General features: G+C 51.6%; 1 protein-coding gene across 1 annotated transcript in view; it reads right to left on the bottom strand.

Annotated features, from left to right (window-relative positions):
- Nucleotides 1-15,841, bottom strand: part of zdhhc2 (zDHHC palmitoyltransferase 2) — a 233,055-nt gene that overhangs the window by 90,421 nt on the left and 126,793 nt on the right. The window lies entirely within an intron of this gene.

Here is a 15,841-nt window from a genome sequence, read left to right as displayed (position 1 = left end):
CATCTGGATTTCTGTAGTCATGAGATTCTGCCTCTGAATGCAGGCATGTTAAACTCAGTTCAATAAAACCTCTCACAGAGACAGGCTCCGAAGAAGACTGCTGTTCTTATACATCAACCAGAAAAAAGGTCTGCCAAGTCACTGAAGGTGATAAGAGAAGTTGATAAGACAGTAAAGAAAGTATATGGGATATGTGGCTTTGTAAATATGGCCATTGAATACAAATACAAGGCAGTCAAGCACGGTAGCATTGTGGATAGCACAATTGCTTCACAGCTCCAGGGTCCCAGGTTCAATTCCGGCTTGGGTCACTGTCTGTGTGGAGTCTGCACATCCTCCCCGTGTGTGCGTGGGTTTCCTCCGGGTGCTCCGGTTTCCTCCCACAGTCCAAAGATGTGCAGGTTAGGTGGATTGGCCATGATAAATGGCCCTTAGTGTCCAAAATTGCCCTTAGTGTTGTGTGGGGTTACTGGGTTATTGGAATAGGGTGGAGTTGTTGACCTTGGGTAGGATGTTCTTTCCAAGAGCCGGTGCAGACTCGATGGGCCGAATGGCCTCCTTCTGCACTGTAAATTCTATGGCTAAGCCAAAAATTAACAAATCTCTGGCTTGGCTTTGGTTTGAGTTGTGTGTACAATCCTGGGTACCGTGTGTGTCAAGTCCTTAGAGAGGGTACAGAGAGATTTACAAGGATGATACCAGGGATGAGGGAATTCAGTTATGTGGAAGGATTGGAGGAGGTATGTGTGGCAGCATACCTTTAAAGGGCATGCCCTCCCGGTCCATGTGACTGGCTAGGGGCCTATCATGCGGAAGCATGCAACTCCGACCAATGAGAGATTAGCGCAAGTCCCAGGAAGTGGGGGTTCGTGCTCGAGTGAACTCGGGAGCCAGAGTATTAACATCTATATTAGAACCTCTTTGCCTGTACATAAGTTACCCTTGTCATTAGCCAATAAACACTTGATTACTATTGTCTCCAGCCACCACATTGGCGACGGGTATAAACCGGATCGATCGCAAACCTGCAGTGGCCGCATTCGAGGGAAGCAAGGAAAACCTCCAAGGACGGGTGGAACAGTGGCTAGCGCTGCTGCCTTATGGCGCCAAGGACCCGGGTTCGATCCTGATCCCAGGTCACTGTCCGTGTGGAGTTTGCACATTCTCCCCGTTTCTGCGTGGGTCTTGTCATGATATTCAGATAAACATCATGGTGCAAACACACATACACACTGATGGACAGATCAACGGACCAATCAACATACACTCAACATCATAGCCAATCACAAGCAAGAGCACACGCACTATAAAGCAGGGAACACCACAGTTCCCGCTGATTCCAGCAGGAGACAGCTCAGGGCACAGGGCTCACAGCAAGCCACTCAGACATACACCATGTGCTGAGTGCCTCTCGAAGATAGTGTAAGGGCTGGGTTCACAGGTTAAAGGGTAAAGAACGAACCACAGTCATAAGTTTACAGATGTTGTTATTGATAGTAATAAAACAGAGTTGTACCATCTGCAACCGTGTTGGTTCGTCTGTATAGCGGAACACCCAACACGACATAGTACCAGGATTGGAACCCAGCAACTGTGAGACCTACCTGCACATCTTCAGGGATCCGCCATCCTGCGCCATGGACACCATCAGCCCGCCGTAGCCGCTCCAAATCGCTGGAAACCTCGGCGTCAATTGGAAGCTGTTTAAACAGCGTTTCCAGCTCTTCCTAGAAGCCACAGACAGGGAGAATGCATCGGACACCAGGAAGATCGCCCTCCTCCTCTCCACGGCAGGGCAACACGCCATCCACATCTACAACTCCCTGGTGTTCGCGGACGGTGAGGACAAGACAAAGTACAAGACGGTCCTTCTTAAACTCGAGCAGCACTTCAGCGTCGAGGTGAACGAGAGCTTCGAGAGGTACCTCTTCCAGCAGCGCCTGCAGGGTAAGGATGAGCCTTTTCAATCTTTCCTGACACACCTCCGAATCCTCGCGCAGTCCTGCGGCTATGAGGCCACCTCCGATTTCATGATTCGGGACCAGAAAGTTTTTGGTGTCACCTCGGGCACCATACGCCAGCAGCTCCTCAAAATTAAGAGCCTCACCTTAGCCACTGCCATCGAAGCCTGAGTCCTCCATGAAAACGCGACCAGCCGGTACTCCCAATTCCAGGTAGCCGAATCGGCACGGCAGGGGTCCTACGAGGCCGAGCGGGTCCAGTCGATTGAGTTCCTCCCGGCCCAAGGCCCGGACGAGGACGGCAATTTCGCGCGCTTTCCACGGCCTCCCGCGCTTGTACGCGCCAAAAGAGACATTGACGCAGAGGGACGCGACGGCGCGCTCTACGCAGGACCGAATTGCGCATGCGCGATGGCGCAAAAAACGCCATTACGTCACAACGTGCAGCAACTGTGGATCCGCACATTTAAAGCGGCAATGTCCAGCAAAGAATCGACAATGCCTCCGCTGTGGCAAGATGGGCCACTACGCTGCCTGCTGTCGAGCAGCTCAACCTGCCAACGCTCTCCAATTCCGCCAGCCTCGCAGGGACGTGCGGACCATTCAGACTCCATACACCGAGTCATACCCTGATGTACAGATCGGTGATACCGACGACCGGGAAGCCTTCCACGTCGCGGTCATTGACAGAAACCGGATGTCCCCAAGCAGGACCCACCAGCCGATGCCAGTGAACAGCGTTAATCTGGGTGATGAATGGTGTGCCACCCTAACGGTCAACCGATCACCAATCATATTCCGTTCAGACACTGGTGCCTCCGCCAACCTTATAGCATGGTCAGCCTTCTACGCCTTGAAGGTCAGACCACCGATTCGGCCATGTCAGATGGTCGATTACAGCGGAAATGTTATCCCGGCCATGGGATCCTGCCAGCTCGAGGTCACACACAATGCATACACAGCCACACTGTCCTTTGAGATAGTTGGATCATCTAAGGACTCCCTGCTAGGCGCACAGGCGTGCAAGGTTCTCCACCTCGTTCAGCGGGTACACACTCTGTCTCCAGAAGGCACGTCCGACTTCCGGATGCAGACTTTAGGGCACAGCTCCACTCTCTCCTCGCCCACAACCAGGAGGCTTTCGAGGGCATGGGCACACTGCCCTACACTTACAGAATACGGCTCAAACCGGACGCCACCCCGGTCATTCACGCACCTCGTAGAGTTCCAGCATCACTCAAAGACCGCCTCAAGCAGCAGCTGCAGGATCTCCAGGACCACGGAGATCCCAGGTCACGGAGCCCACACCATGGGTCAGCTCCATGGTGTGCATAAAAAAGCCCTCTGGCGAACTCAGGATCTGCATCGACCCGAAAGACCTGAACAACAACATCATGAGGGAACACTACCCCATACCCAAATGGGAAGAGATCACGGGCGAAATGGCCCGGGCTAAAATTTTTTCAAAGCTTGGTGCCTCAAAGGGTGTTTGGCAGGTTCAACTGGATCAGTGCAGCAGGAAGCTGTGCACTTTCAACACTCCCTTTGGCAGGTACTGCTACAACAGAATGCCGTTTGACATCATCTCGGCATCCGAGGTATTTCATAGAATCATGGAACAGATGATGGAGGGCATCGAAGGGGTGCGCATCTATGTTGACGACGTCATCATCTGGTCCACCACACCACAGGAGCACATCAGTCATCTCCAGTGTGCCTTTGCTCGGATACGAGAACACGGCCTGCGCCTCAACCGAGCCAAGTGTTCTTTTGGCCAAACTGAGCTAAAGTTTCTGGGGGCCACATATCCCGGTCAGGAGTGCGTCCGGATGCAGACAAAGTGAGCGCCATTATAGCCATACCTCAGCCGGCAGACAAGAAGGCAGTGCTACGCTTTCTCGGGATGGTCAACTTCCTGGGGAAGTTCATTGCCAACCTTGCCTCCCACACAACTGCTCTTCGCCATCTGGTCAAGAAGACCACGGAGTTCCAATGGCTGCTCGCACACCAGAAGGAATGGGAGGAGCTCAAGATCAAGCTCACCACAGCCCCGATATTGGCGTTCTTCGACACCTCTTGAGATAAGAAGATCTCGACTGATGCCAGCCAGTCCGGCATTGGGGCGCTACTCCTGCAACGGGATGACACTGCATCATGGGCCCCGGTCGCCTATGCCTCGCGGGCCATGACCCCCACAGAACAGCGCTATGCGCAGATCGAGAAGGAGTGCCTGGGTTTGTTAACCGGCATAGATAAGTTCCACGACTACGTGTATGGTCTCCCTCAGTTTACTATGGAAACCGACCATCGCCCCCTGGTCAGCATCATATAAAAGGACCTGAATGAGATGACCCCTCGCCTCCAGCGCATTCTGCTCAAGCTCCGGAGGTACGACTTCCAACTGGTCTACACCCCGGGAAAGACCTCATCATCGCGGGCATCTGTCCAGAGCAGTGAGCACACCGCCCGAATCGGGGGGGTTCGTATGTCTGGTCGAAGCGCATGTGGCCTTCACATCGGCCAATCTGGCAGCTAATGATTCGAGTCTGGCCTGTATTCGCCAGGAGAGTGCGGCTGACCCCCTTCTACAACGTGTGATGCACCAAATGACGGGAGGGTGGCTTAAAGGACAGTGCCCACAATTCTAAATTCTCCGGGACGACTTGGCCGTCATTGACGGTGTCCTCCTAAAGTTGGACCGAATTGTGATTCCACACAGCATGCACAGGCTGGTCCTCGAACAACTACATGAAGGCCATCTCGGGGTTGAGAAGTGCAGGCAGAGGGCCCGAGAAGCTGTCTACTGGCCGGGCATCAGCGACGACATTGCCAACATGGTGCTCAACTGCCCCATCTTCCAAAGGTTTCAGCCGGCGCAATCCCGAGACGCTTCAGCCCCATGAGTTGGTGACGTCCCCCTGGGCGAAGGTGGGTGTGCACCTTTCTCATGCGCTCAGCAGAGGCTACGTCATCATTATAGATTACTTTTCGAATTATCCAGAGGTCATACGCCTGCACGATTTGACATTGTCCGCTGTCATCAGGGCATGCAAAGAAACCTTCGCTCGCCATGGCATTCCGCTTACTGTCATGTCGGACAATGGGCCCTGTTTTGCAAGCCAAGAATGGTCTTCTTTTGCTGTTTCGTATGGCTTCACACACATGACGTCCAGCCCTCTGCATCCCCAGTCAAATGGCAAGGCGGAAAAGGGCGTCCATATCGTCAAGCAGCTCCTCTGCAAGGCTGCTGATGCCGGATCTGACTTCTGTTTAGCCCTGCTGGCCTATCGCTCGGCCCCACTGTCCACTGGCCTCTCACCAGCCCAGCTGTTGATGGGTCGTGCCCTCAGGACCACTGTACCGTCCATTCATGTTCCTAAACCCGACCATGCTCCAGTACTGCAAAGGATGCAACAGCAGCGTGCTCAGCAGAAGGTGGCACACGACACTCGGGCAACTGATCTCCCTGCCTTGGCGCCTGGAGACAACATCCCCATCCACCTACCAGAGGGTGGCTGGTCGGCAACTGCCGAAGTTCTCCGACGGGTGGCTCCCCGCTCGTTCCTGGTTCGCATGCCTGATGGCTCCATTCGCCGGAGTAATCGCAGGGCTCTTCGCCTGCTTCCGCGCTCGCTACGTGATCATACACCGGTGCCACGCCCTCCTGTTGTCCCTGATGTTGACTTTGTGGAGCTTCCTGCCACCATGCCCCATCCGTCGTCGCCAGTGGCCAGGCCCATTCCTCAGCCGGTGGATCTTGACCCACCCTTGAGGCGGTCAACCCAAATTCGTCGCCCACTAGGCTGGATCTATGAGCCTGTTTGAACATTGGACTCACTAAAGTGTTATACCACAATGTTAATGTGTTTCTCTTTTTGTCGTTACAGAAGTTCGTTTTTGATGTTTGATGATTACACTTGTTTTGTTTATGGTACAACCTCATTGCTATGTTGCACCTGACACCTTCCTATGTATATAGTTTAGCCTCATGTACATGTTGTAGATATTGCACACACACATTCAGCTGCACTCAGTACACATCTATATTTATTACCACATAGGCATATATTCTTGTAAGAAAAGGGGGGATGTCATGATATTCAGATGGTGCAAACACACACACACTGATGGACAGATCAACGGACCAATCAACACACACACAACATCACAGCCAATCACAAGCAAGAGCACACGCACTATAAAACAGGGAACACCACAGTTCCCGCTGATTCCAGCAGGAGACAGCTCAGGGCACAGAGCTCACAGCAAGCCACTCAGACATACACCATGTGCTGAGTGCCTCTCTAAGATAGTGTAAGGGCTGGGTTCACAGGTTAAAGGGTAAAGAACGAACCACAGTCATAAGTTTACAGATGTTGTTATTGATAGTAATAAAACAGAGTTGTATCATCTGCAATTGTGTTGGTTCGTCTGTATAGCGGAACACCCAACACGACAGGTCTCACCCCAACAACCCAAAAAAAAGATGTGCAGGTTATGTGAATTGGCCTCGCTAAATTTCCCCTTAATAAAAAAAATGTTTGAAAAAAAGGAAAACCTCCAAGATGAACACAGAGTCGGAATGTGTCAACAAGACACGAGAACGGTGAGTGAAAAATGCCTATAATTGGGAACTTAGACCCATTCAATCAGGGAGCTGACGACCGGAGCCAGTATATTGAGCTGCTCCATTACTTATTCATGGCAAATGAAATAACAGGGCAGATAAACAGAAAGCTATCTGTGGGCCAACAACCTAGAACCGTATAAGAAATCTCATGTCTCTGGAAGCTCCTGACACACAGTAATTTAACCAGTTGGTGAAGGTGGACAGGGAGCATTTCAGCCCCAGATGCTTGATACAGTGATACAAGTTCAATTCAGCAGTCAGGGACCCAGGAGAGACTATCTCCGTCTTCATTGACAGACTCAGGCATATGCCTGAGCACTGCGAGGGTGGTGTAGCACTGGGTGACATGCTGCGTGGTCATTTAGTGTGTGATATTAATAATATAAGTGTTCTAAAGAAGCTTCGAGCTGAAATGAAGATTATCCTAGACAGGGCATTTCATATTGCCTAGGCAACTGAGTGCGCTGAAGGGACCATCAGAGCTTCAAAGTGTGCAAGAGGGCAAGGTGAACCAGTTATGGCAGTGTATTGCTGCAAGGCATGCAGCCAGATCAACAGACACAGAAGTTCAGCCACAATCCCAGGAACAGAATCGCAGTCAGTGACCAGGAAAGAAATTGGGCCGTCTGCCCAAGTGTCAAGGTGTCTGTTATCGGTGCGGGGGAGATCACTCCCAGGAATCGTGCCACTGCAAAGAGTTTATTTGTTTATGATGCAATGGGAAAGGCAATATCCAAGCACATTGCCACGCCCACCAGAGCAAGCCAATTCAAAAAAAAAGCAGCCAACTACTGCACCAGTGAACAAAGCAAAGCACTCAGGTGAGGAGTCTGAAACTTATACATTGAACGTGGTGAGAGTGAGAAAAACAACTTCAATTGAGGTAGCCCTCATCGTAAATGGAAGACCACTTAAGATAGAATTCGACACCGGGGCGCGGCTACAGTTACGAGTGAGCAAATCTATGAGGGAGTGTTCAGTCTTAGACTTAACTGAGACAATGGTCAAGTTGGCGACATACACGAGGGAGACCCTAAAAATGTTGGGACAACAATGACTTCAGTGTTATATCAGCGTCAAAGTGCCCAGTTACCTATTATAATTGTCAAGGGACATCGGCTAATCCAGATGGGGAGAGATTGGTTGTGCCAAATTAAGTTGAACTGGTTGAAAATGCTTTACATTTCGGACAGCGTCTTTCAGGAAGTCTTGAACCGATAGATACAAAGATGTGTTCCGGAGCAGCATGGTGGCACAGTAGTCGCACTGCTGCATCACCTCTCCAGGGACCCAGGTTCAATTCCAACCTTGGGTGATTGCCTGTGTCAAGTTTGCATATTCTCCTTTTGTCCACTTGGATTTCCTTCTTGTGCTCCGGTTTCCTTCCACAGTTCAAAGATGTGCAGGTTAGGTGGATTGGCCATGTAAAATTTTCCCTTTGTGTCCAGAAATTACATGCGGTTACATTGATAGGGCTGGGGAGTGGGCCGAGGTTGGATGCTCATTCAGAGGGTCGATGTAGACTCGATGGGCTGAATGGCCTATATTTGTACTGGAGGGATTTTATAGTTCTGTGGTAACGGGTTGGGTCAAATAAAGGGAGTAAAAGCCAAGATTTATGTCAACCTGGACTCAACTCCCCAGATTTGAAAGCAATACCGGACCATTACGCCTTGCACAAAAAAATGGAAGCCAAACTTAAACGGCTGGAAGAACTGGGAATCATCACAACAGTGTAGTTTTCAGAGTGGGCAGCCTCCATTGTTCCTGTATTAAAGTGGACCCTGCCGATAGGATATGCGGGAACTACAAGCTTCCAATAAACCAGGCACCCAAGTAGACAAATCTCCAATTCCACGAATTGAAGAACTTTATGTGAAATTATCGAAGGACCTCACGTACACCAAATTCGGCCTCCGTCATACGTACTTGCAATTGAATTGGATGAAGATTCCTGTAATTTTGTACACAATTAATACACACAAAGGCATCACATTACCTTTTGGCACCTCCTCAGCCTGTGCGATATTCTAACCCACAATGGAGAATCTCCTTTGAGGTATTCCGACGGTTGTGGTCTACCTCGATGACAGCCGAATAACAGGAACATCACATGAATAGCACCTAGCAAGTTTAGAAGAGGCGTGGAGACGACTCCGAGATGCTGGAATCCGACTCAAAACGTGAGAAGTGCACTTTCCAAGCTAGTGACGTCACTTACCTAGGCTTCAAAGTAGACACAAAGGGCCTGCATCCACTTGTAGACAAGCTGAGAGCCATATGAGAAATCCTGGCACCTGAGAACGTGGCTGAATTAAATGGGTGAATTCTCCGTCAAGGTGACTATGGTCTGGATTCTCCGATTTTGAGGCTATGTCCAGAGCATGTGACTAGTATTACGACCAAAATGTCACACTGCCCCTGCACCGATGCTCTGCCCGGTGGGGGGCTAGCAGCCACGCCACGTAAAGCCCCCGGCTTTCCCTGCAGATACGGATGGAGAATTGCAAGGTCCGTGGCCGCGCTTGCGCACGGCGCCGACCTGCAGCGGTCATGGCGTACGACATGGCGCCAGATGCGCGTTAACCCGGCCTGGCAGATAGTGCCCCCTGTAACCCCCCTCGCCACTTGGACCACACCCTACCAGTCTCCCCAGCCCCCGCCGAAGACCCCCGGCCAGTGGAGAGGCTCCCCCTGATTGTGGCGGCTCTGGACACAGTCCGCAGCCACCACGTGAGGATGACGAAACCTCAGACCATAAGTGATCCACGTCATCGGAAAGTCGGCCCATCGGGGCAGAGCATCGGGGGAGGGCCCTCAGGTGACGTCCTGAGGCTGTCCCAATGGTGTGTGGCGTACTGACTGATGACGCTGCTTTCGAGGGGGCAGAGCATCTGAAAACATGCGCTGCCCCGATTTCGACATCAAAAGGAATTCTCCGGCAAATCGCCGAATGCGATTTCAGTGTCGGCAATTGGAGAAACCCGCACAATGTGTTGGTACCGGCGCAGAATTCGTGGGCTTTCATGACAGCAAAACTGGTGCCGCACCTGCACCGATTCAGCTACTGTTAAGGGGCTAGCATCGGCTTCACATAGGGCATAATCGATTCCAATGAGAAAATGTGTGGGATTCGCCGGTTTCGCGATTGACACTCAGGACGCTGACAAGCTGCAGCCGTTCATACACACTGCACTCCCGACACACACTATCCCAGCCAGCAAGATGGCAGCAAGACGCGCGGTCCACGCTTCACAGATGCTGAGCTGGAGACCCTCGTCGACAGAGTGGAGGCGAGGCGGATGAGCTATACCCCGGCCCAGGAAGGAGGCTGCCAGCCGCTGCCATTCACCGTTCTGGGCGCAGGTGGCAGAGGCCTTCAGCGCCGTGGGTAACACCGTCCAGACCGGAGAGCAGTGTTGGATAAAACTGCACAACGTCCTCAGGGCAGCCAGGGTAAGTAGGCAACACTGTGCCCCTGGCACATAGCCCATTCCATTTATCCATAACCCTGCCCTCCCCAACTCCAGGGACTAGTTGCCGTTCAGAGAGGTTTTGGGCTTCTTGAACAGACAGTCCCATCGATTGTGGGGATGCAGTCGCAGAGCCAGGGACTACATGAGGGGTTGTCGGCAAGCATCCAGCACCTGCAGGTGCTGTTGGAGAAGTCCAACCGCGTGCAGGAGCAGGAGGTGTAGCCGACCATGCGTGCCATCCCGGCCAACACCGCATGGGTGGCATCCGCGGTGGAGGCATTGGGGGCGATGGTTTTGGCTATGGATCAGCATGTCCAAGGACTAGGGAATTCTGTGCAGGCGGTGGCCAAGGCCCAGGACCGGGTTGCCGCCTCACAGGCAACCATGTGCCAGAGCCACCTGGAAATCGCAACGGCGCTCCTGAGTGTGGCCCAGTCACACAACGGCGCTCCTGAGTGTGGCCCAGTCACAGCAGGCCATGGCTGGGAATGTTGGCGGCATTGCTCAGGCGCTGGCAGACGTGAAACAGAGGGAGGTGGCCCAGTCCAAGAGGGAAATGGTGCAGTTACTGGCTGATGTGACACTGACCCAGAAGGTGGTGGCACAGTCGATGGGTGATGCCGCACAGTCCCAGATGGAGATGGTCCACTCCCTGTGTTCTATGCCCGCGAGCATGCAGACCCCAGTTGAGTCCAAAGCGGGCCTCGAGGACTGGCAGTACCAGGTGGCTGGCGTGCCACAGGGGATAGCTCCGCTCACTTCCCCATCCCATGGAGTAGCCCGGGGAGGAGGTGATGGGGCCGGTGATTCCTGCAGGGGAGGGTTTGGAACACCGCAGCACCGTGGACTCCCCCACTCCTGTCCCTGGTGCAGAACGGAACAGGGCAGAACAGTCAGTGGCTGGCACCGTGGGGACCTTTCACCCTGGCACCCGTCCCTGCTGCCAGGGGTACTATTGACTGGCACTGCCCTTGCCAGTGGTATGCTCCGTGGCCACCACCCAGCTCCCCCTTAGGGGCTACAGTGGGCGTTGCCCTGGGTGGGCCACCGGTGGGTGGCGGCCGGGTGGGGTTATGGCGGAGAGTTGGGTGCGAGGGTACCCATACGGCCGGTGTCACTCTGCAAAACCAGGGACCAAGATGGGTGGTCAATGGGGTGTGCAGCAAGATTGCTGTCTTGTAGGCCGAGGCAATGGCAGTCCACAACTGGGCACTGCCCCAGCCCCGTGGGGGAGGGGGGGCACCCCAGCTACTCGCTGCCTCACCCGGCCCTGGCAGCCCCACCCCACAATCCAGCCAGCCTGGCCAGTGTCCTGACAGCCCACGAATGCACCTCTCTGTGTCCTACCTCCTCTCTCACCCTCAACAACCACGACACCGGTTTCATGATTTTTAAAAGCACAAGGGAACCTCACCGTCGGGAACTCAGCCCATCGGAGGCACAGAATCGCGGAGGCCCCGGAGAATACCTGGTTGGGCCCGCTAAAGATTTGCAAACAGTGTTTACTGTTTGTGCTTTCAGACCGTATTGACGCCACTGTCGAAGTGACGGTGAATTGCGATTTGGCTTCAAATCGGCGTGCACCGCGATTATGGCATCGGAACCTATTCTCCACCCTATCACGTTTCGTCATTCTGGCGTCAGCTAACGGAGAATCCCGCCCAAATTATTTCTTAAGGATGATAATCTATTATGGTCGTTTATTCCAAATCTCGCAACAACATTGGCGCCATTGCATATGCTCTTGAGGAAACAATAGCGTTTACATTGGAAGGAACCACAGGAGCAAGCCTTCCAACACGTTAAGCAGGTTTTATAATCTTCGAGCCTTCTGGTACATTTTGACCTGAGAACACCCACCATTCTGACCTGCAATACTTCGCTGTTCCATCCCATACAATGGAGGATGGTTCAGAGAAACCAATTGTCTTTGCCTCAAGAATGTTTTCTGATGCTGAGCGCAAATCGAGAAGGAAGGCTTTGCTATAACATACGGCATCAGGAAATTTAAGCAGTATGTTTACAGCCGATGTTTTACAATAATAACGGACCACAAGCCCCTGCTGGGGCTCCTTCATGAAGGTAAGCCAATACCTCCAATTGACTCTGTCAGAGTACAATAGTGGGCTTCGTTGCTGGCAGCTTATGACTACGTTTTTCAGCATAGGCCAGGTGCACAGATTTCAAATGCTGCGCATTGAGTCATCTCCCACGTCTGAAGAACTTAGCACTCCTTGTAGGTACCTTAAGAAATTGACTTTGAACCACAGAATGCCTGTAGTGCCAAAAGGGCCACTCATCCCATCGGTTCTGCACTGATCCTCTGAAAGCGCTCTCTACCCAAGCCCACTCCTTCACACTATCCCCGTAACCCTATAACCTCATCTAACCTACACATCTTTGGACACTAAGGGCAATTTATCATGGCCAATCCACCTAACCTGCATATTTTTGGACTGTGGGAGGAAACCAGAGCACCCGGAGGAAACCCATGCAGACATGCAAGAATGTGCAAATTCCACACAGACAGTGACCCAAGGCCAGAATTGAACCCGGATGTCAGACACTGGGAGAACGTGCAAACTCCACACACACAGTTACCCAAGGCCAGAATTGAACCCGGATCACAGACACTGGGAGAACGTGCAAACTCCACACACACAGTTACCCAAGGCCAGAATTGAATCTGGGTCCCTGGTGCTGTGAGGCAGCAATGCTTATCGCTGTGCCCCATAGTGAACTCTTTGGACACACTGCCAGTTTCGGCCAGCCACATCAAAATTTGGACACAATGGGACCCAGTCTTGTCCAAGGTAAACTGCATGATTTTGACTGGGTGGCGCCACAACAAACCTGACCAATTTAAGTCATGCCTGACTCGTAAGAACAAGCTTAATTATGAGGGTGGAATCCTACTTTTGGGTTACTTGGGAGGCGGTGGCATAGTGGTATTTCTGCTGGACTAGTAATCTGGAGATCCAGTATAATGATCTGGGGACCCAGGTTCGAATCCCCCCACAGCAGGTGATGGAATTTAAATTTAATAAAATAACTGGAATTAAAAAGTATGATGATGACCATGAAACCATTGTCGATTATCGTAAAAACCCATCTGGTTCACTAATGTCCTTTAGGGAAGCAAATCTGCCTTCCTTACCTGGTCTGGCCTACATGTGTGACTCCAGACCCACAGCAATGTGGCTGACTCTGAAATGGCTAGAAAGCCACTCAGTTGTATTAAACTGCTGCGAAAACACAAAAAAGGGATGAAACCGGACGGACTAACCGGCATCGAACCAGAATCGGAAACGACAACGGTAAACAACATTTTTAAACTCCCTCCCTAAAATCACAGTGGGTATACCTAATAATAATTTTTACTAGTGTCACAAGTAGGCTTGCATTAACACTGCAATGAAGATACTGTGAAAATCCCCTAGTCGCCACAGAATTCAGAATGTCCAATTCACCTAACAAGCATGTCTTTTGGGACTCGTGGGAGGAAACCGGAGTCCACGGAGGAAACCCACGCAGACACAGGGAGAACGTGCAGACTCTGCACAGACAGGTACCCAAGCCGGGAATCGAACCTGGTCCCTGATGCTGTGAAGCAACGGTGCTAACCACTGTGCTACCGTGCTGCCCACACCTCAAGGACTGCAGCGGTTCAAGAAGGCAACTTGCCACCACCTTCTGAAGGGCAACTAGGGATAGGTAATAAATGCTGGCCTAACCAGCGACGTCCACATCCCGTAAATGAATTTTTAAAAAACCTTGCAGTAGTGCCACCCCAACCCCAAGTGCCTTTGTTGCACGAATTACATAGTGCCCATCTGGGCCAGATAAAAATGAAAGTTCTCGCCCATAGTTACATTGGGGCAGCACGGCCGCACAGTGGTTAGCACAGTCGCTTCACAGCTCCAGAGTCCCAGGTTCGATTCCCGGCTTGGGTCACTGTCTGTGCGGAGTCTGCACGTTCTCCCCGTGTCTGCGTGGGTTTACTCCAGGTGCTCCGGTTTCCTCCCACAGTCCAAAGATGTGCAGGTTAGGTGAATTAGCCATGCTAAATTTCCCTTAGTGTCCAAAAAAGTTGGGTGGAGTTACTGGGTTACGGGGATAGGGTGAAGGTGTGGGCTTAAGTGGGGTGCTGTTCCAAGGGCTGGTGCAGACTCGATGGGCCAAATGGCCTCCTTCTGTACTGTAAATTCTATGATTCTATGATTCTACATCTGGCTTCGGCAAGGATATTGAAAACATGGTGCGCCACTTGCCAACCACAGCTGACACTGCCCTCTGCCTCCAATCTCCACCGTTGGGAGCGGATTGGATACCCGTAGACAAGGATACATATGGACTTTATTGGTCCTTTTATGAGCAAGATGTTATTTGTTTTGATCAATATCTATGGGTGGAGGTTCTAGAGATGGGAACGGTGATCTTGGTGGCCACAGTAGGTGCCCTGTGGCAGGTGTTTGCCACACATAGCTTCCCTGAAGTTATTGAGTCGGACAATGGCACCTCGTTTACTGGTGAGTATTTTCAGATTTTGGGAGAATGAATGGCATTCCATTCCAGGACATCTCCCAATCACCCTGCCTCAAACAGGTTAGAGGAGATAGCTGTGCAAAGGCAGCGATGAAGAAGCAGTCCAGCTGACGACTATGTCTTAGGTTGGCCAACTTTCTTTTGTCTTTCAATACGTCCTCCTCCCCCCATGCTACCACAGGCGTCACACCAGCAGAACTGCTGATGGGATGTCACTTGAGGAGCCGGTTGGATTTGATCTTCCCAGATTTGGCGGGGAGGATGGAGGCAGGCCTCCCAGAAGAAACAACACACTTTGTGAAAAGGGGACAGATCTTTCCAAGTAAGTGACTTGTTCCTCGCCAGAAACTTCACTTCACATCCACTATGGTTCCAGGCCAGATCTTGTCCAACACGGGGTTCATTTTTAAAAGTAGTGAATTTGGGTGGCAAGACAGTATGGAATCACTTAGGCCATATGAGAAGTCAGGGGACCACAATCCCAATCTTGGAACTCTTGGAGCCGGCAGCTAGCACCAGTGGTCCTGTGGTAGAGCCAGAACAAAGGGGATTTAGAGGTCTGCAGTGTGCCCCATCGATGATCCAGGAACAGGTTATAGAAAGGAATACCCCTGCAGGGCTGGTTGACCCCAGGTACATTCTGCTAAGAGTGGCAACATCGTTACCTTCTGATTGGACGAGTCAGTGTTGGGATTAAGACAGTCCACAATGCTCAGAAAATCTCCTGATAGGTTAACACTCTGACTGTTTGTATGCTCTCCCTTTTGTTTCCTCAGCTTTATATTGTATATAATTAGTGTATATGGCCTGTTTGTACATACGTTTATTGAGGGACTTCGGACTTACCTGGTCTGCCCTACATTTGACTTTAGATCCACAGCAATGTGGTTGACTTTTCAATGCCCTCAGGGATGGGCAATAAATGTTGGTCCAGTGACGCCCACATCCCATGAATTAATTTTTAAAATGTGATTTGCTCGGGTCCCATTGTGCAGGAGGGTGCGAACCCTGCCAATGAAGGATTTGGGTGGCACAGTGGTTAGCACTGTTGCCTCACAGCTCTGGGGTCGCAGGTTCAATTCCGGCCTCGGGTGACTATCTGTGTGAAGTTTGCACTTTCTCCCCGTGTGTGCGTGGGTTTCCTTCGGCTGCTCTGGTTTCCTCCCACAGTCCAAAGATATGCAGGATAGGTGGATTGGCCATGATAAATTGCCCTTTAAATTCCAAAA

This window comes from Scyliorhinus torazame, chromosome 3, assembly GCF_047496885.1.
Source record: "Scyliorhinus torazame isolate Kashiwa2021f chromosome 3, sScyTor2.1, whole genome shotgun sequence".
Taxonomy (NCBI): Eukaryota; Metazoa; Chordata; class Chondrichthyes; order Carcharhiniformes; family Scyliorhinidae; genus Scyliorhinus; species Scyliorhinus torazame.
The sequence above is the reverse complement of the archived record's forward strand: the minus strand, read 5'-3'. Positions and strand labels throughout refer to the sequence as shown.